At 38.3% G+C, this 19,030-nt stretch overlaps 2 long non-coding RNA genes across 2 annotated transcripts in view; both read right to left on the bottom strand.

Moving 5' to 3' along the window:
- LOC121079099 overlaps nucleotides 1-9,877 on the bottom strand; it is a 72,585-nt gene extending 62,708 nt beyond the window's left edge. Inside the window, exon 1 of the long non-coding RNA XR_005824875.1 lies at nucleotides 9,836-9,877. This is a non-coding gene — a long non-coding RNA (uncharacterized LOC121079099). The remainder of the gene's footprint in view (nucleotides 1-9,835) is intronic.
- Nucleotides 4,869-6,452, bottom strand: LOC121079100. The gene is made up of 3 exons (XR_005824876.1): nucleotides 6,412-6,452; nucleotides 6,212-6,219; nucleotides 4,869-4,989 (listed from the first exon to the last, which is right to left on the bottom strand). It is a non-coding gene; the product is annotated as an uncharacterized LOC121079100 (long non-coding RNA).
- Nucleotides 9,878-19,030: the final 9,153 nt, after the last annotated feature.

Genomic DNA, 19,030 nt, shown 5'->3' with positions numbered 1-19,030 from the left:
ATAATTTTTATCCGGAAACTATGGTCTGCTGAAATTGTTTTCAAATTCAGTAACTCAGTGGAGCTATTTTCAGCTTAGTTTGAAATGAGGGAGATGAGAAACATATCGAGTAGCTTAAACAAATAGGAAAGGTAGGATTTCAAGGAGGCAGTACCATTTTGTACAGAGGATGGGAGAGTGGCAGGACTGTCCATTTGTTTGTTTTCATCTCCAGAATTAGATACCTTAGATCTGCTAACATATTGTTGTTTGCTTTTTATATCCCTTCTTTATGAGCTCTGAGAAATCATTCTCCTCACATTTCAGCAATGACTATAAAAGCATTCATCACTTGCTGGTGGTTCACTGTATGTTACCCACGTATTTTGGTTTTAAGAGAGGACCAACCAACTTTTAAGAATGAACTTGTATTAATACATTGGCCACCATCCAATGATCTACAACCACTAAAACTTTTTTCAAGATTGTCAGTTTCCTTCCTATTTCCCTGATTTCTGCTTAACTGACAAATATTGTTTATTTCTTGACACCTAAGATTTATTATTTCTTTAAAATGTTATCCAACTCTAAAAGTCCTATGAATTTTTAAAATAGAGCTGACAAAAAAATAAGTAAAAGATAGATACACATTGCAAATATTTATATTAAAGGTACATTATCTGTTGGGAATCAAATACCAAAGAATAAAGTATCATAAGTCATAACTGTGCCATATTGTCAGACGATATAAATCTGATTGGTACAATTTACCTCACCGGAGACAGACCAGCTCATGGTCATGGTAAGGCAAAACCTAACATCAGCAGTCCAATTTACGGACATGTCTAAATCTCATTGTTACTTTATTAGCATGTACAAATTCCTTTCTTTTCATGCAGCTTGTCAGTAGAGGACAGATCTTTAATACTCAAAACGAATTTTCAAAAAATGCTACATTGGATGACCTTGCATATCACACAACATGTGCCTAAGTATACAAACAAACAGAAAAAAAGTGTTGCCTTATAGAGGAGATATACACAGTCCAAAAGTCTTATCAGTGATAAAGACTAGAGCATTAAATTTACATGTCTTATGACAGTCACTGAAGATAGCAAGACAAGCAGGGGAACAAGCTCTGTAATTCTGCCTGGAAATCCTTCCCACAACAGTTTAATAGTATTTGATTCAAGAGTACTGAATTCCTTGGTCTGTGCTTTTGCTGTGTTTTAGTCCAAATTATCCAAATTATTATGGGACTTCAACAACAAGAACAACAAAAATGACATGAAAAAGACTGATTGGGAGGCCTTTTCCACATGTAAAGGACAGCAGAAAAGACAACAGATCTATCAAAGGCAAATAATCACCGAATAATCAGATATAATAGCAGCAGTATGCTTAATCCAAATACAGAAGTTGTCTGCACATTTCCAAGAGTTTTCAATCTCTAAATCAATCTAATCTTCATAGGACAGCCTCTAACAATCCAGAGTAAGAAATATATTCCTTAGAAATGTCACTTCCAAGATTCCTCCCCCATGGAAAATGCAGAATTAGAGTAACTTAGATTGGAAGGGATCTCTGGAGGGCATCTGGTCAAACCCCCACACAAAGCAAGGCCAACTTCAAAGCCAAATGCTAATGTACAGCAACTGGGAACTTTCAAACCCATTTTTACTTCAGTTAATGCCATTTTCACCCTTTGTCAGATAAAACAGCTACAGAATGTCATAGACAGATCTCTGACACATCCTTGAGCGAAGAATTCAAAACACAAATAGCAATACTTCAGACTCCTACTAAGCTTGAGCCAAACCTCTTAATTTATTTTATTATTTTGCACTGATAACTCTTGTTTTATCCCCATTGAGAAAGCCCTGTTTGTAACCATTACTGGTTTTGTTTTGTTTTTAATACAGTCACTCTCAATCTAATTCTTCTTGTGCAAAAACTTCTGACCATCAGTCAGAATATCCCACTGTAAAATCATATTGTTTTACATCTTTATTTCCACTTCACTTTTAGCAGTAAAAAAATCAGCAGTTTAATATCTATAAAATTAACTCAGCTATTGAAGCAATAACTCAAGCGTACCTTTTGTGCTTTGATAGTTTAATTCCCTACCTCTGGAAGGAACACCAAAAGATCTCTGACAACAGCTTGTAACAGAACACAGTAAAGTGTTTGTATTACTATTGCCAGTTATTACAGGACACATTCAAAAAGAGACTGAGAAGTAATTTCAAATTTAATATACTAGAAATGTAATTAAATGATTATTATTGTACTTCACAGGCAACAACAGAATATCTTTATGAATTGTTAAATGGAATTTTAAAGCAGCACTGGTACTTCCCATGATCTATCGCAGGGAATCAAGGTAGTTTCAGTCGTTCACAGCTCTGAAGATTAACCTTTTGTACTAATTCTGGTCTATAGATACACATGTTAATTAGGTTCAGAAAGCTTCAGAGATTTTGTAATTTTGCTCTGATTACAAAATCAATAGCAATACTGTCTGTCAGTCAAAACTAGGGCATAGTTGCTCACTATCTAAGTCAATGACATTTTATGATGTAGAAATACTGCAATAAAGTATTTTATCAACAAGTTACTACCTCCTCCAGATATGCCCTCTGTGTAGAATTCAAAATTCTCCCAGAAAGTGAAACTCTACAAATTATTTAAGCACAACTGCACAGACAAAAAAAAAAAAAAAAAGTAGCCAAATAATAGCATTTAAAACACCATGAAACAGGGGCTGAATACTCAGCTAAACCAAAAAGCAAATGGAGTTTTAATACTCTTTTCTGATTGAGGGCTTATTCTAACCCTCAACTAAAACTTCCTCATGTGTGATCTGTTATGGATGAGATGAATCAAATCTGGATGCCACATGCTCTTTTTCAGGTACGTAAGGAAACAATAGAAAATACCATTACCATGGCAACCTCATTTAGTTTGAAGTTGTTTCACACCATTCATGGAATCACAAAACAATCTAATTTGGAACAGATCTCTGAAGGTCATCTCATCCCACTGTTCAAAGTGAGGCCAACTTCAGGTCAAGTTTGGAGTACCTCCAAGGATGGAGATTCTGCAGCCTCCCTGGGCAGCTTGTTCCAGTGTTAGATCGCCCAGAGAGTGGGGGAAAACAAACAAAAAAACCCACTCCTTTTTTATGCTTCTATCCCTATTTCAGCAGCTTCTAGCACAGAGGCTGGCAGCTCATGGGTAGTCCATCCACTCCTTTTCTCCACACTGTCAAGTACCAGGGGCATTTCAGCTCCACCTTTCTTCCCTTGCACACTCCACAGCTTTCATCCTACCCAACCCCAAACGTGGTCACAGTGTGTAGCTGGGAAGGGGACTGGACCTGTGTTTGTCTGCACAGGCTGAGCGATGGATGCTGGAGATGGTCAGAAATTTCCCTCCCTACACTGCATATTTGCTTTTGCTCTCAGTGAAAAACACTGTGCACATGCTTGTTTGCCATCCAGCAAATAGGTTACAACAGCTTGTCGGGCCCTTCCACAGGGAAATAAAGACAGAAGCAAAACAAAACTACAAACAACAAAAGAAAAAAGTTATCAAATACAAAACCAAACTTTTCACTCTGGCGTAGCTACACGAAGAGCCTGACCACTTTTAGATGAAGCAAGGTGTTTGGTTTGCACAGCACCTGGCTCTCCTGGTGCATAACCAGTCTCCAGGATATTCTCCAATTCAGCTAAATGGCTGAATAACGTAACGCTGCTGTATGGGTCAGGGTTACAATTATACCACTTATCCTCCCAGGTGACTGTGCCTGTTGCATACCAAACCAATTTGCTCAGGGTAGCAATTTTTTGCCCTTAACATCTGAGCAAAGTCAAAGTCTTTGTCAGAGCTAGTGATGTGTGCCTGAAAGCAGGACTCAGTCCAATGAATCGAGAATAGAGTGTACATAATGCCCGAAGTATTTAAGTGGTTGTGTGGTCTTGGGGCTTCCCCTCCTCTTGCTATTCCTTTTCATCTTCTGTAGCAACAGAAACATTTGTCTACATAATTACAACACTGAAAGGCTGAACATTTTAAAAGGGAAAGTAAATAGAAATGTTTCTGAGATAATTGTTTTAAGTGTTCTCCTTTGTGTGATGAAGTACCGCACTAATTTCCTTGGAAGGTCAGAGAGGGGAAAAAAAAAAAAAAAAAAAAAAACTAGCAAAAATAGCAACTATCAACATGTTTTCTTTGTGTTTTTTGTGTGTGTGTTATTTTTATTTTTATTTCTTTGAAACAGTTACTAATTAAAGGTTGGGAAAAGGAAAGGAAAAGGGAAAAAGGTCTTTTATATACCAGTTCTGACAGAGGCTGGAAAACAAAAAAGAACAAAATTGTCTGCATTTTCATGCAGTTACTGCTGTGTTTTTGTGCAATTACATGCAAAATAGTCATTTCAAGTTTGCAAATTTCCAGCAGGCATTGCATGTACAAGCAACCAATTTCACATACAAAATATTAACATTACAGATGCTTTGTGTGCTGTGCATTGGCTTTCCATTTTAACACTTAGAACACAAGTTCTGCTCAATTTTGTTAATATAGAGAAACATTTGGCTAAGCACAGACTTCCAATTCCGATCCTTTTGCCTGATAGTTTCTAAGTGTTCTGATGGTGGGGCAGCACATTTCCAACAGCCAGGAAGGGCTGCAGGTCTCCATGCAATGTGATGCAAAGCTGGCACCCCCCAGCATAAGCTGTGACAAACAAGGGCCGGAGCTGCCTGGGATGATGGGAGCTACTTGCTCACCTGGATGGACACAGCTCCATCTCTCATACCCAGCACCACCATCAAATACGTTGGCAAAGCTGTTCTGGGGGAAAGAACAGCTGTTCTCTCAGTCTCTGGTTGCAACTAAGCCTTAATAATTCCCCATGGTTATAAAACAAGAGAGCACCCTGTTGCTCCTTGCCACAGCTTCCTATCGCTGAATGAGTCGCAGAGTCTGAGGAGATTGACAGTGCTTTTAGGTTGAGGAAAAAACATCTTTTAAAGCCCACACAGCCATGTCACCTGATGTCTTTCATTGTGTAAATGAAATCTTAATACTGTTATGTCAATTGCTTTCAGAATAGATGTTTATTACCAGTGTTGACATGTCTTTGCACATCATCATGTTTTTCCCTTTCCTACCATAAATGCCAAAATAAAAGTTATCGGCAATTGCTTACAAAAAGAACCATTCAGTAACTATTAATTTATGCTGCTTTATCTGTCACAAACAGAAAGACCTCAAACAAGTTTCCTCTCAAGAAGAAATGAGAAAAAATACTTAATTTTTAAAAGTAATAACAGCCTGTAATTCCAATCACTGAGAAGATCTAATAATGTAGCTTGGAGTATGAAAATTATAACCTCAAATTGCTTTTTAATCAAATGAAACTTCTGTGTTTTATGATCCAGCAATTGTGTTTTAAGCAATCTGTGTATTACAGATGCTGGAGGAAGAATAGCTTCCCATGGAAAATTGTAGCTTTTTGATAAATGGAAACAAGTTGCTGTTTTGTTTTGCATGAATAGACTTCTCAGCATCCCTCCGACTAAATATGTGAGATGCTGTAGAGCAAGACACACGCCGGGAGTCAAACTGCACCTTCAACCAAGTGATGTGCCCTTGAGCTCGAAAAATTGGCCCAAAGCTCTCAAAGGTTTAGAGGGCATCATCTAATAGAAATGCTGCAAGGAAGCTGAGAATTTCAGTTTTAGATGAAATAACCCAGGCCCATAAATAGATGGGAAATGGACAATTTGTTTCATTAAAGACTTTTTGGAAATACTAGTCTAAAAGTTTAATTTTGATAGTTAATAGAGTAGACTAAATAGGAAGATTTTATCAATAACTACTAATAGAACCGGAAATTTTCTGGGAAGCAAATCCGTTGCTTCATTTTTCATTTATTCATGTGTGCTCTGTGTATTTACCATCTCTGCAGAAAGCACTGAAAACTCTTCCAGCCCTCAGTAAGATGCATGGATTATATAAATATATATTTTAAAAAGAAAAAGAATTTCGTGCCAGTAGTCTTCAGATAAACACCTAATTGACTGACAGTTAGTAGGTGTCACCTTCTAATTTAAAAACCAATTTAAATTTAACCGTCATATTGTTGAAGAAAAGTATTACCTTTCATTCAATAATTACACTTAATTGACTTGAAGATTTAAATGCTACATTGGCTACAAACATTTCAAGCTGTGCATAACATCTAAGCCTCCTGGGAGGACTGCAGGTACTGTACAGTTTGAGTCTCCTTCCTGACTTATCACAGAAACAAAACACAGCAGCTTTTCCTCCCCTTTGCCTTGTAGTTGGTGCAAACAAATGGCAAGATCCCCAGCCTGGGGTGGGGGAAGGTATAATTCAGCTTATTTAATGAATCCTTACCGCTTCATATTGGCCAGAGCAGTGAGAAGCTTGGGGTTTTTAGTTTGGTCATCTGGAAAATGGGAATCAGGCACCCAGCCCATGGTGGTCCACATCACATTACGGAGGCTGCTCTGCAGAAGAGCACCATGAACATGCACCAGAAATAGTAAATGAGAAGGTGCCGTAAAGTATCATCTATTGATATGCAATGCTACAGGGTGCTTGGTGGGCAAACAAAACCAAATGGGAAATATCTTCCAGAAACCAGGTCCTTGAGGGAAACATTAACTTTTGGTGATGATGGCACATATACACAAACTAATGGTCCCACTCTCCTCTCACACCAACATTTCACTTTCACCAATCGTAAAAGTTTAATACTTTGTTTCGTGCTGCATTTCTCTTCCCTGAGCTGCAGGCTTTCAAGCTGCCAGCCTATGTTTGCTTTAGGAGGCCAAGGAGACCCAGTATTTTTGCACTAGCTATTCAAAGCTTCCCAGGCTTGAGTCCTAACAGGCTAGTGACCCAGCTGCTAACTACTGAAACCACTGCTGGAAGACCACAGTCATGGTAACCCTCGAAAGTCCAGGGCCATTTGCATTATAAATGATCATTTGGGTTTGTTCTTTCCTACTCCAAGCTTTGCTTTAAGCTCTTTTATTTGTATGATTTGGGTTCACAACTTAGTCCTTCAAAATCTCTTATGACTTTATTCATTCAAGGTTTGAAAAGGATCTTGCAGAATTCAGCCTCCACCATATAAGCAAACAGAGATTTACTGCTCATAGCATTCTCTACAACCCAGTGATTTTACAGCAATTTTGTGAACCTCTGGCCTTTTATGGGATCTGCCCATCATGAGCACCAATTATGCCTTCCATCTAGCAGCTGGTTGCAGAGGAAACTTCCGAGAGATTTACCAGCAGCCTGCAAAATAAGGCTACCTCACCAGCTAGCAAACACTGCTGCTGTGATTTGTGACTGCTGACTTCAGTTCGTTTGCTCTGAACTATTGAAAAAAATTACTCATGAAATCCTGCTAAATTACCTTCTGCTTCTAGGACACTACGACACCGTTTGTCTGCAGAAAATGGGCAGTGAGGTTGAAGAATACATAGAGAACATGTTAACCTGCAGTTAACAGTACCCCAAACCTGGGAAAGCTTTTCCAGGCTAGACAGCACTGTCAGACATTTTACAGATAAGTTTAAGGGCCCTAAGAATCCACTATCCACTGCTATTTATGACAAAATATTTACGACACCCAACAACAAGAAAAATCCACTTTCCTGCTTCATACAGCTGCAAGACATGAACAAGGGATTCTTCCCCTGCCCTGCAGAGAGGCAGCAGGAGTGCTCCACCAACACAAACCAACTGCTCCTGAAAGCTGGAGATCAGAGTGATGCAGATTGTCAAGTTTCTTCTACAGGGCCATCTCCCAACGGGAGTTAGGCAAGGCACCAAGACCCATCCCTCTCCCTGATTCTTGCTATACAAATGCTTTCATTCCATAGGAGGAATTTCCTTATAGCAGAAATCGACAGGTGGCTATTCAGACTGCTACCTTCTTTGGAGAGACTCAAATCTGGCATATTTTTCTTATCAAAAATATTTATCAGTGAACTAGGTGGAATTTGCTCCTGTAATCGCATGAGAAAAATGACAGACTACACCTGCTTACAAATCAAATCAGAAAGTTTCACACAGATGAAAAATTTGCTTAGACAATGCACGTCAGTACAGCATTTAACTTGAAATTTGGTTGTGAACTAAAAACTGGGCAAACAAAACAAACCCATCAATACAGGTTCCTCTGTTACCACCTCACTGCAGTCCCCAAGTGCAGGAGGGGCAAGAGCAGAGCACGGTGAAATATGGACCCTACCACAAGTGCGCGAAGCCCTTAATCCTGTGCAGTGCTCCCCCTACAATTGCTGGGCACACAACATTTCTTTCTTAACTAGGTATTAATCATGCCTCTAGTGATGTGGGGGAGCCTTCACTCTGCTGCACGGAGAGAACTGCCGGTGAAGACGTTATAAATCTTCACTTTGTTTTTAGGGATTCTGGCTCACATGTGCTCGCGCTCTGCCAGGAAACCCCTCTGCTCTTCGTGATAGATTTTCTGGTTTGGTCTTTGCTATTTTCTGGCTTAGCCAAGCTGAGATGCCTGGTAACAGCAAACATCTGAGAACGTTCACCTAATGGAGTTCTTTCATGTAGTTATATTACTGTAGGATATGAATACGCCATGATTTTAATATAGCTTTCTCACTGATACTGCTCTGCTCCTGGTTTTAAAGTTAGAAGACAAGGCATTAAGTGCCAGACAATTACAAATAAAAAAATAAAATAAAAATGGAGAGACTATAAGGATTTACAGATTTTAGCTGTGTAATACTTGATGGAAAACACCAAACCTACATAACAAAAAACTAAACCACTCCCCATTTTTGCAGTTGTAGCAACTCAATGAGTTCTGCAGACTGCAGAGTTCCAGAAGGGATTTATTATTATTATTATTTTAAATGCCTGCTGTTAGTACTAGATTATTAGATTTGGGGTTAATGTTCAGCATCTATTTGAGAATTTTGGATTATCAGTTTTCTGGCTCCTTCAACCTCTGTTTTAAATACTGAAGGCAGGGAATTAATGTCATTAAGACTGCTTTTGATTTGCTCAGGATAGAAATGGGCTCATACAAGAGAAGAAAACAATCACCTCTTTTCTTTTTTCCCCCTATGGTAGTTACTATTAAAGTTACTGAGCAATCTTACAGCACCCACAACTTTTAGTGCAACATTTGCATGCTTGAAGCCGTTTTGTTGCCAAGAAAAGACAATGAAAAGGTCTGTGCTCCCTAACGAAGTCCAGGTGAATGACAGAGCTTAGCACACAATCACCGCCTGCCGCTTCAGGGCTGTTTTATGAAATTCCTATGGCTGGTGGTTAGTTCTTCTGGCAACTCTACTGGAGTTGGAGGGAGATCTGAGGATTAAGGACTGCTCCTGCACAGTGTGCAACTCACACACAAGAATGGATAAAACCTCAGGAAATAAGTGGCTGCAAAAATCAATACAGACAGATGTTCCACCAAAATGGAACCATTTTTGAATGGTTCCATTGGAACCAAATTTGTTCCACCAAAAATTTTCTCATTAAAATAACAGCAAGCACGTCAGGCCGGAGAGTAAAGACTTGAGCTGAAGTTAACAGAACCAATACAGGCCTGGGTCTGCCTCACAGTTACTATCAGTGCAGGAGAAGACAAAGAAGGCATCAATAACAAAAGAAAAATTCAGAAGAACCTAAAATAGATACTGTTATAAAACAGAATACTCTGAGCTTCTCAAAACAAAACTCAAGATTAGGGAAGGAAGCCTTCAGAAGTCATATATTTTACTTCATGTATGACAAAATTCAGGCGTGTGTTCCTCACCTGAAAAGCTTCTGATGGAGTCTAACAACTTCTCTCCAAGCAGGATTGGGAAACATGGGTTAAAAATAAGAGAAATGACTCCAGAAGTCCCACGAGTCTCTTCCTTATCAACAAAGGACTACTGCCCTTTTCTCACAGCTGGGAAATAAGAAAGAACACTGAAGGTGAAAGCAGCTGCTGGCAGGCTGTGGTTGCACAGGTTGCAAATCCTCCCCAGCAGCCCCTCAGTGCCCAAGGGAGGAGCTTGTGCTCCCCTCTTCTGTTTCCCACCTCTTTCTCCCCCAAATCCACACTTCCAGCATAGGGCTCCCACCTGTCCTGCCTGCCTCCCCTTCCATGGGGTTCAGCAATATTTCAGGTAAAACCTGGCTGCAGCTCAGCTCCTGCAATTGAGGTTAGAAAAGGAGGTCAGCATCCATCCTCCTTGCAGGAAGGAAATGCTAACTGCAGTTCGGTCTAAGACGTGTTTTTTTTTTTCAGCATGAAAACACTAGCTGGGACAGTGAGACTGAGAAAAGTTGAAAATACTCTTAAGTTTTCAGAAAATATTGGGAATTGTTTTTTCCTTTTGCTCTGCTCAAGCCAGAAAGATCAGATTGGTTGCTTGTTAATTAAGTGTGCTAACAGAGTATGCAGTTAAAGATGAACAGCCATTGTACTGATAACCCTTTCCCTGTCCGGTATCATCATCTTATTTCCTTTTGTCATGTGAGTGAGAAAGTCTTTTGTAGTGGTAGAGGAGCTCTTTGTGAAAGCCTAATTTCAATGTGTTTAAAAGTATACCCCTTATATTATTACAGTTAGATTTTATCCAGAGGCTAAATATCAAATCTAAGTCAAATCTTCTGAAAATTTTCTGAAGTAAAAGAAGCACAGCTTTTGGAGAATTTTCATATCACTTTCAAATAATAATAATAATAATAGAAAGAGTATTCTAACATGTCAGGTCCATACATATATTAATGTGCTCTTAGAGAAGTAAGAAGTGCAACAAGTGAAAATTGATACTCCCATCAATTCAATAATCCTCAAAGCTACCCTATTTTACGTCCCTCTTTAGTAACTTTGAACAGGGTAGCAAACTAATATGCAAATCCTCTAGGTCATCTGCCCCTGAAGTTTCTTAAAATGGTAGCTGACAACCACAGAAGTCTCAAGAAAAACTTTAAAATTTCAGAGAAAAGCCTAATTTTGAAGATAAGGCTATTTTCATTTAATACACTGGGAAAAAAAATGTTCATCTATATGAAAAAAAGGAAACATTTAATATTGCCAAGGACAGTGAGTTCTTGTACGGTCTGTACGAGCACCAGCCATTCATGCTAACGCAGCTAGGAAATGGAATACCAGAATTTCTCTAAATGGAGACTGACTGTGGATTGAGTTTTGTGCATATAAAAGATTGCAGAGACCTGAACAAACCAGAATGCAAAGACATCACTACCCATGTAATGCAATCTTAATTTGTCAGACCTATACAATTTTAGCACTTTTCTTGAAATCAAATTACTGGAAGGCTGTTTTTTTGAAATGGATAAGTAGCTAGAATATCATTTATCCAAATCTTAAAACAGGCAAAATTTGCTTTTGCTTTGTGCTAACTTATGAGAATTCTCTTCTTTTTCTATGGGTCTGAGATTTTATTTACAATGCTCAAGAGACACAATTTCACGCTTAAGTCAGACTGGATCAACATGTTTCATTTAGGTTTCCTGCAAAACCATCAAGCTGTTCCAGTTTCACTTAAAAGGTTTAAGACCTGAGCCAGTAAGAAAACCTGAAACCAGTTGAATTACCCAATTACCTTTTTTCTTCAGTTCAGAGAAACTGACTCTCCAAACTTGGTTCTAACTCTGTTTACCAGAAAAAAGTAAAAGTTTCCCTTCAGAGTTTTCCAGAGGCCACGTTCACTCCCTTGCTCTTACGACAGCATCAGCCCTCCAGCCACCCTCCCAGCTGTCACTGGCACTGACCTGGCGATCTGAGAAATCACAGAATTCCTCCCAAAATAATTGTGGTAAAGCTGTTATCTTTCCATTGAAGCTAATGTTTCAAGGAGATCTTCAGTCTCCAAAAGACTTTTGTACCAACAATTAACAACTCTAACCATGTGTGCCAGAACTGAATGTTGTCCAAACTCCAACAGTTTTAAGACTGTCACCCCACTTTGTTCTCTGAAGATCCACCAAACAGATGTAATGCACATTATTCCCAGTGTAGATACCTGGACAGATGTTCTTCAAAATTAATAGCTAAAATCTAGTTATCTTGCTCTACTTTTCCCCTCCCAGACATCAGTAATACATCATTATACAGACATATTACTGATGTATACACACACCATACATCAGCAACTCCTACAAGTAGCTCCTGCTGAAGTCACGAGGCTGTTACACTTGTCCCCCGAGCAGAAATCAAAATAAGCTGTTTTTTCACTGTGCAATCCTTCTCAAGGTCTTCAACGCTTTCCATGGGTTCAGAATTTGATTTGTGTAAAGAACTTGTCCTTTTATTAGTCAACTTGGCTTGTTTGATGAATTTGTCTAATGTGGCCATATTATATATTATAACTTGCTGACATCTAGCAATTGAGCAGAGGTCAGATTGGAAGCTCAAGGATTAACCAGCGCTTATTCCATATTTCATCTCTCAAAACCAATAAAGTGGCGCACTCTCCTGAGCCGTCTGTCAGAGGAAGAAGCAATGCCTCATAAATATTAAGCAGTATTTTCAGTTAAAACTTCTCAGAGGAAAATCTAAAATGGGAAATACAGAATAAACAGTGCCAATTTAAAACATTAAAAAGAGAAATCTCTATTCTTTCAGTGATCTGTCTGCATGTAATTATATGTTAAACTACTTGCTCTTAGGCATATGGGAGAGTAAGAAATACCATAGGATAATTACTAGCTTATATACGGTGCAGTTACAAATAAACTATGACATACTTCTCAAACCAATGAATTGAACTAATTCGGTGTCTTCTCACTCACTTGTAAAATAACTTGTCACAATTATCACTGTTTTTTAGAACAATTTTGAAGACTACATGCCGTATGCTTATATTTATATCCAAGTGGTTTCCTCATGCTGCTCTCCTTCAAAGCAGTTGACTAATGCTAGCATGGCAGAGTTAATATGGATGAAGGCCAAACTGTAGATGCAGAAGGAAGAGGTAGGTACAGACAGAAGGAGGAGTTCTCATTTTGCTTCTCTCTCTCACTGTAACAGTAATTCTTCTTCATTTGCACCAGAAATTGTTTTCTTTCTAGTGAAACACTTTTTGATGTATAGATTATTACATTGGGGTACCAAAAAAAAAATAAAAATCCTTTGGTTCTTGCTTAAATACCGGCATGGTTTCTTCCTGTCACTGCCTTCCATGTTCTCTGATTCCATTCAAAAAAATCGGGATTTGTTCTCTCTGGAACTAAGCTGATCTGTAAACATTATCTTATGTGGAAATAGTATTTTTACAGCACACCCCCATGTAGATTTAGTTTTCCCTTAAATATCTGCTGTCTTTATAGGCTAGCAAATGATGGGTTCTTCATTGCATCCATCTGGCAGCTAAATCAAAACACTTTCTTTACAAGTTTTTGATGAAATAGATGTTGCTTGCCTAAAATGCTTTGTTGCTATATGAGGAACATATTGTTTCTTCCAGATTAAACTGATTTCAAGTAGTTTCTACTCTTTGTATGAAAATGAACTGCGCAATTACTGCAATTATCTCAGTTGGTATGGGAAGGGTAGATAACATCGCATTGTCAGGTCCACCTTTCTGACCAACTGTCTAATACAATTTATTCAGGAATATTTCTGTCCATAACGGGGATCTTCCAATAAGCATTTCAAGCTTTATCATTTCTCCTAATTATATTCAGGCTGCAATTAGCTAATTAGAAAAAGTACGGCCATTTCAAAGTAATTGAAATTACAGTTATTCTCTTATTTCTCAGATGCTTTTACACCGTTATCACAATGTGTTCCCTATTAATATAGTGACACCCAATTTTGCATGCAAGAAGCTGTGGTGGAACCATTATGAAATTAATTTGTTTGATCAGCAATCAGTCTGATTTCACAGAGATTAAGAAAACAGAAGCTGGAGGTGGCAAAGAGCTTGGGACAACCAGAGAGCCTCCAGGAGCAGACAGTAGGGTCCTGGAGGCTGGAGGACAGACTACACCTTTGGCTTTCGGCGCACCCTGATGCTCTTCTAAAAGGCCCCTTATCTATGCAGGAGCCTTCTCGCACACACAGAGATGTGCTTACAGCTACTCTCTACTATTGCCACTGTGCACGCATTTCTCCGAGACTGATCGACAACTGCACCAGGTGCCAGTGACAGAAGCAAGTCCTCTGTCACCCGCTGGGCTCTTATCTAGCAAATCACAGACACAGGCAGATAGACACAAGCCCGTGGAACAGAATCAGGAAGGCAAGACATCAGCAGACGACTCTGCCCAACTTCTTAGAAGATGGCACCTATTTCTCTGAAGACTAAGTGTCATCGGAGAGTCTCAACACCTCTAACAAGCAGCCAGATTTGCTGTCACGGCTGCGATGCAGCTCTCGAGCTCCAGGAACAGAGCTCAGTACACAGCATCCATATGTCCTTGTGCTTTGACTTCCACCTGTTCAACATTAACATTTATATAGCATTCTATTGAATAAAGAAGAAAGATCAAATATAAGCCAGAATGAATCCTTTCGTCTTTTTATGATTCTGATATTGGATTGTTTTTAAAATAACCATTCTGCTTTCAATTGGCAATAAACAATATCATTGCTAAAACTAATGGATTAGATTGTAGTCATCAATTAATTAAATTATTTGTGTGAGATGTGAAAACCTGCAATAACAATTACAATAATAATGTAAATCACATTTATTGATTTCAATCAAGCTGCTGTGGATATACACCACAGTCAGCGTTTCAGGCATATCTGCACACAGATCTTACCAACTAAGTGTACTGGGAAATATGTCCAAAAGTTATTTGAAGCTGTTTGGATTTTATTAGCTATTTTATCACCATTGCTCTTATAACAAGTGGCTATATATTACAATAAGCATATTAAAATCTATTCAGAGCATCTTTCCTATTATTATATTAACAGAGCATCTTACAGCATTCACTGCATTTATTCTTACAGGTCCTAACGGGGAAGAACTCTTACCCCTGCTTCACAGATGAAGAGGAATACATGGTCCCAACAGCACCGTGCTGGGACAAAACTCAGCTAAAGCACCAGAAATAAGCTAGCTGTTACCTGAGCAATTAGTCTGCTCTGCCAGACAAGTTGCATCTAATCTGGACAAAATGCAATCTTGGAACGATCACATTCTCTAAAATTTTAACTAGCTTATTTAGAGCTGTCCTGGATATTTTAAGATAGCAGTGCACTGGACTTACACCTAGAGAGTTCAGATAAATTGAGATTAGAAAAGATCTACATAGCAGATCAGTGCCATGAGCTGACTTTCTCCTTCCCTATTTCCCTCTCCTGGTATCCAGCAATCACATAACAGAAGAAAAAATAATTAAATATTTCCTTTAAAAAAAAGGTAAGGGTTTTTAAATTTTAAATATAAATATTTCCTTTCTTCTAACTGAAGGATACTAAAAGAGCTATCTGGTACTGTTATGTATGAATTGACAATAGAGAACAAAAACAGAAATAACACCTCTGAAGATAAGTCAGTTGCAGAAAGTCAAAGTCCACTGATGACATTAGGAAAAGAGAAATCAAAGCAGTTAAGACATACGTTCCCATAACTGTACAGGTTTTGCAGGAGAAATGGAAAGCTGACACTTCTTATAATATTTTGTCTTTTATAGAAAATAATAAGACATTAAATTAAACCCAATTTGGTGTGTTTATAAAGAATAAATACCAGACACGTCCACTTAATCGCCAAATACATGGCTAATGGAGCATTCCCAATAAAAAGAACCCTGACTTTTTCCAAAGCATCACAGGACATTGAAGTGGATTGCCAGGCTCTCACTCTCATGTATGATTACTTCACTACCAGTTTCTTTTCCTCTCTGATCTGAGCTTGCTAATTTAAATAAAATTTTGATAGGTATTTTAGAAAAGATGGCAAGGATTTGATAGGACTTAATATTTCAGCTCAGTACACTATCTAGTAATAGGGCATTTATTCATAGCCAATTGTTCTCAGTAACGCTGAGAAGAAAAGCCTGGAGTGGCTTATTGTAAATGCTTGTCCAGATTTTTCAATGAGTTCCAAGCAAGCAAAGATGAATCTGTATTTACTCTGCTCTTGACACTTGCCCATTAGTGTAAAGTAGGAATTGCCAGTAACATAAATGTGAGAAGACTACCAGACATACAACCAGCTTTTACTCTTTGTTGCGTGCAAGTTATGTCCCCATTAGATGTGGATATGACATACTTCAGCTAAGTTATACAAATGATTGAATCATTCTCCCTGTGCAGACCAGGGACACTGTTTAAAATTCATATAAAATATGCAGCACTATTCAGCCGCTGATCTTTTTAGAGTTCCTTTGAAATAATGTGTTACGCTTGGTTCAAAAGAAAAAAAAATCCCAGGGGAAAAATTCAGAATAAATAAAATATTTGGCTTCTTAGACAAACTAACGCAAACCTGAACAAAAGGTATTAGACAGCAGTGGGGAAGGCTCAAAGGAAGGGGGAGGTCTGGCACGCCAAGAAGCTCTCTTTCAAAGAGTGAGATGAACAAGAAAGAAGGTGACCAGAAAAATATGGTGCACTGGAAATGGTAAATGCATTAAGCAGTACAAAATCCTGAACAAAACTGTCATGCGACATCAGAAGTCATGATTAATTGGGACTGAGACACACATACCCCAAGAAAGATGCCTCTCTAGATCTAGGCCAGGAGAAGATCTGAGAAGTTGTGCTCAACATTAAACCTCAGAGGCTAGAAGCAAACCTCATCAGTGCTTGTGTGCCCACACAGCTCTGAAATGCTTCAGCATTCCTGCACAGGGATCACAGCCTCCTCCAAATACTGGATGTCCACGTGCTTCGTGGGACAGGGCTTTACATAAGGCATTTTTCCCTGGCATACATGTAGTTTAACCAGAACTCTAACAGCACACTTGCCCACTCACAGCCATCAGGAAAAAGTTACATAAACCTGCAGAGCTTGGGGGATAGTCTGAGAGAGTTTCTGAGTTGAGTGTGAAGAGAAAAATTATACTACTTATAATACAATCCACTGAAGAGTTGCAGTAGAGGTGCAAGAACTTGTAGGTATGGGTTTTGTTTGGGGTTTTTGCAGAATAAGTTTGACTCCAGCAGAGTGCCTCAGGCACCAAGACATTAAACAAAACAGAGAAACAGTGTCCAGCAGGATTACATAACGTGTTTCTGTTTTGAGGTATGCAGTCATCTGTTCTCCATTAGAAAGATATTATTTAGGCATCATCTCCATATTTATCTCAGCATGACATAAGAAATAAAAAGACTGGGGAAACCAATTGGTGTTGCTCTTTAGATCAAATAATTCTTTCAGTATCAACATCTGCTAGCTTATTAGTCAACTTCACAGTCAGCAACAGTCCTTCCATCAGACGGGGAATGTGATCAGCATTTCAGCTGTTCAGGGTGATTCAACCACGTGCAAAAAAGCATTTCAATGCTACGAACCATTAACTTCCATGTAAGTCTCATTGCGAAGGTTTAAGTGGTTATCATCTTTATGGTAGCTCTGCGTATCAGATGGATATTTGCCTGGAATCAGATATTTAAGTCAGATTCTGGCTTCTTTCTGGGATTAGATTGCAGTATTTAAGACAGTTCAGACAATACTCTGTGTACACGTGAACAAATACAACACATAACTGCATGCTGCTTTATTCTAAAGTAAGAAAAATATGATCAAAAGTACTTGTGCTAGTATAACTTGGCATAGCTTCACCAGCAGTAATTAAGATTTTTTTCTCTCTGTGATCCTTTTTTATAATGTAATTCCAGACATGTACAGGTAAAAATAGCTCCCTTTGCAATAGAAAAGCAAATAATAAACACATTAATTATTTTAATCATAATTAGAGACTCCACGGATCAAATCTGTACAGATCACATTTAAATGAAGATGTACAAAATAGTACAGTCATCTGATTGCCCCCGCTCAAGGAAAAAAAAAAGGAAAAAACAGGGAAAAAACTAATCAGTCTACCTCAGTAATCATATGTAAAAGTATACAGCAAAACATCGATAGCAGCAAGCACAGTTGTGGAGCTAAGGTAGAGCAAAGAATACACACACAATGACAATTTGATGCAACTGTCTCTTGAACAAAAAGTCATTTGCTAATTGAATCTGACTCCAAAAAGAGTTTGTTTTTATTTGATACGGTGTTTCAAATCTCTATCCTCAATGTTTAAAAATGACTGTGTCTTTGCTGCTGAATAGAAATTTTTGACACAATGTACACTGAAATCTCTGGAGTCTAACACTGACACGTCAATTCTGAAAACGTATATGCACTTGCATTGGTTATTTCTAAAATTTGTATCCCAGCAGCTTCCAAACTGATATTAGCACCAAAAGGAAAAAAAACTGACCTAAAATACTCAGTTATGTAAATGTAACTATTTGTATTAATCCTCTCTGTACCACTTGCAGTTTCAGTATTTGTGTGAATGTTTTACATGTTTTACTTACTAATTGCTGCTCTGGATTATTGCTTTGTATGTATAACAGACAAAGATTGCTTTGATTGAAGACATGAGTCTCGTAACCCAACTGCTTGGCCTTACTGTTGGAATCCATTTCCTTTGTAAATAATCTGGAAAAAAAGTTTGGCTACCTGAAGATGGCAAAATTAATTATATATCTATTAATAACATGTGTTCATTGAAACTTATTTCAGCTTTTGGGTTGGTTGTCTGTAGCATTCTGTTCTTTCCCTTAAGATTTAAACTTCCACCCATTTTTAGATGTTCAGTGAGAAAATCCAGAAGAGCAAAAAGAAAATATCCAGAAATACTATTACTACACATACATCAGCAAGAAGTCCAGAATACTTTCTCCAATCACTCCTGGTTGAGTTCAGTAATTTTTAGATTTGTACTCATTCATATTGCAGAGGCCAACTTATGAAATTACCTATCCTAAGGAAATGAAGGCAGGGAAATCAAAAGGATAATAAAGCTTTGTAATGGA

The sequence above is a fragment of the Cygnus olor genome, chromosome 16, assembly GCF_009769625.2.
Source record: "Cygnus olor isolate bCygOlo1 chromosome 16, bCygOlo1.pri.v2, whole genome shotgun sequence".
Lineage (NCBI taxonomy): Eukaryota > Metazoa > Chordata > Aves > Anseriformes > Anatidae > Cygnus > Cygnus olor.
Note: the sequence above shows the minus strand (reverse complement) of the source record. Positions and strands in the feature narration are given on the sequence as shown.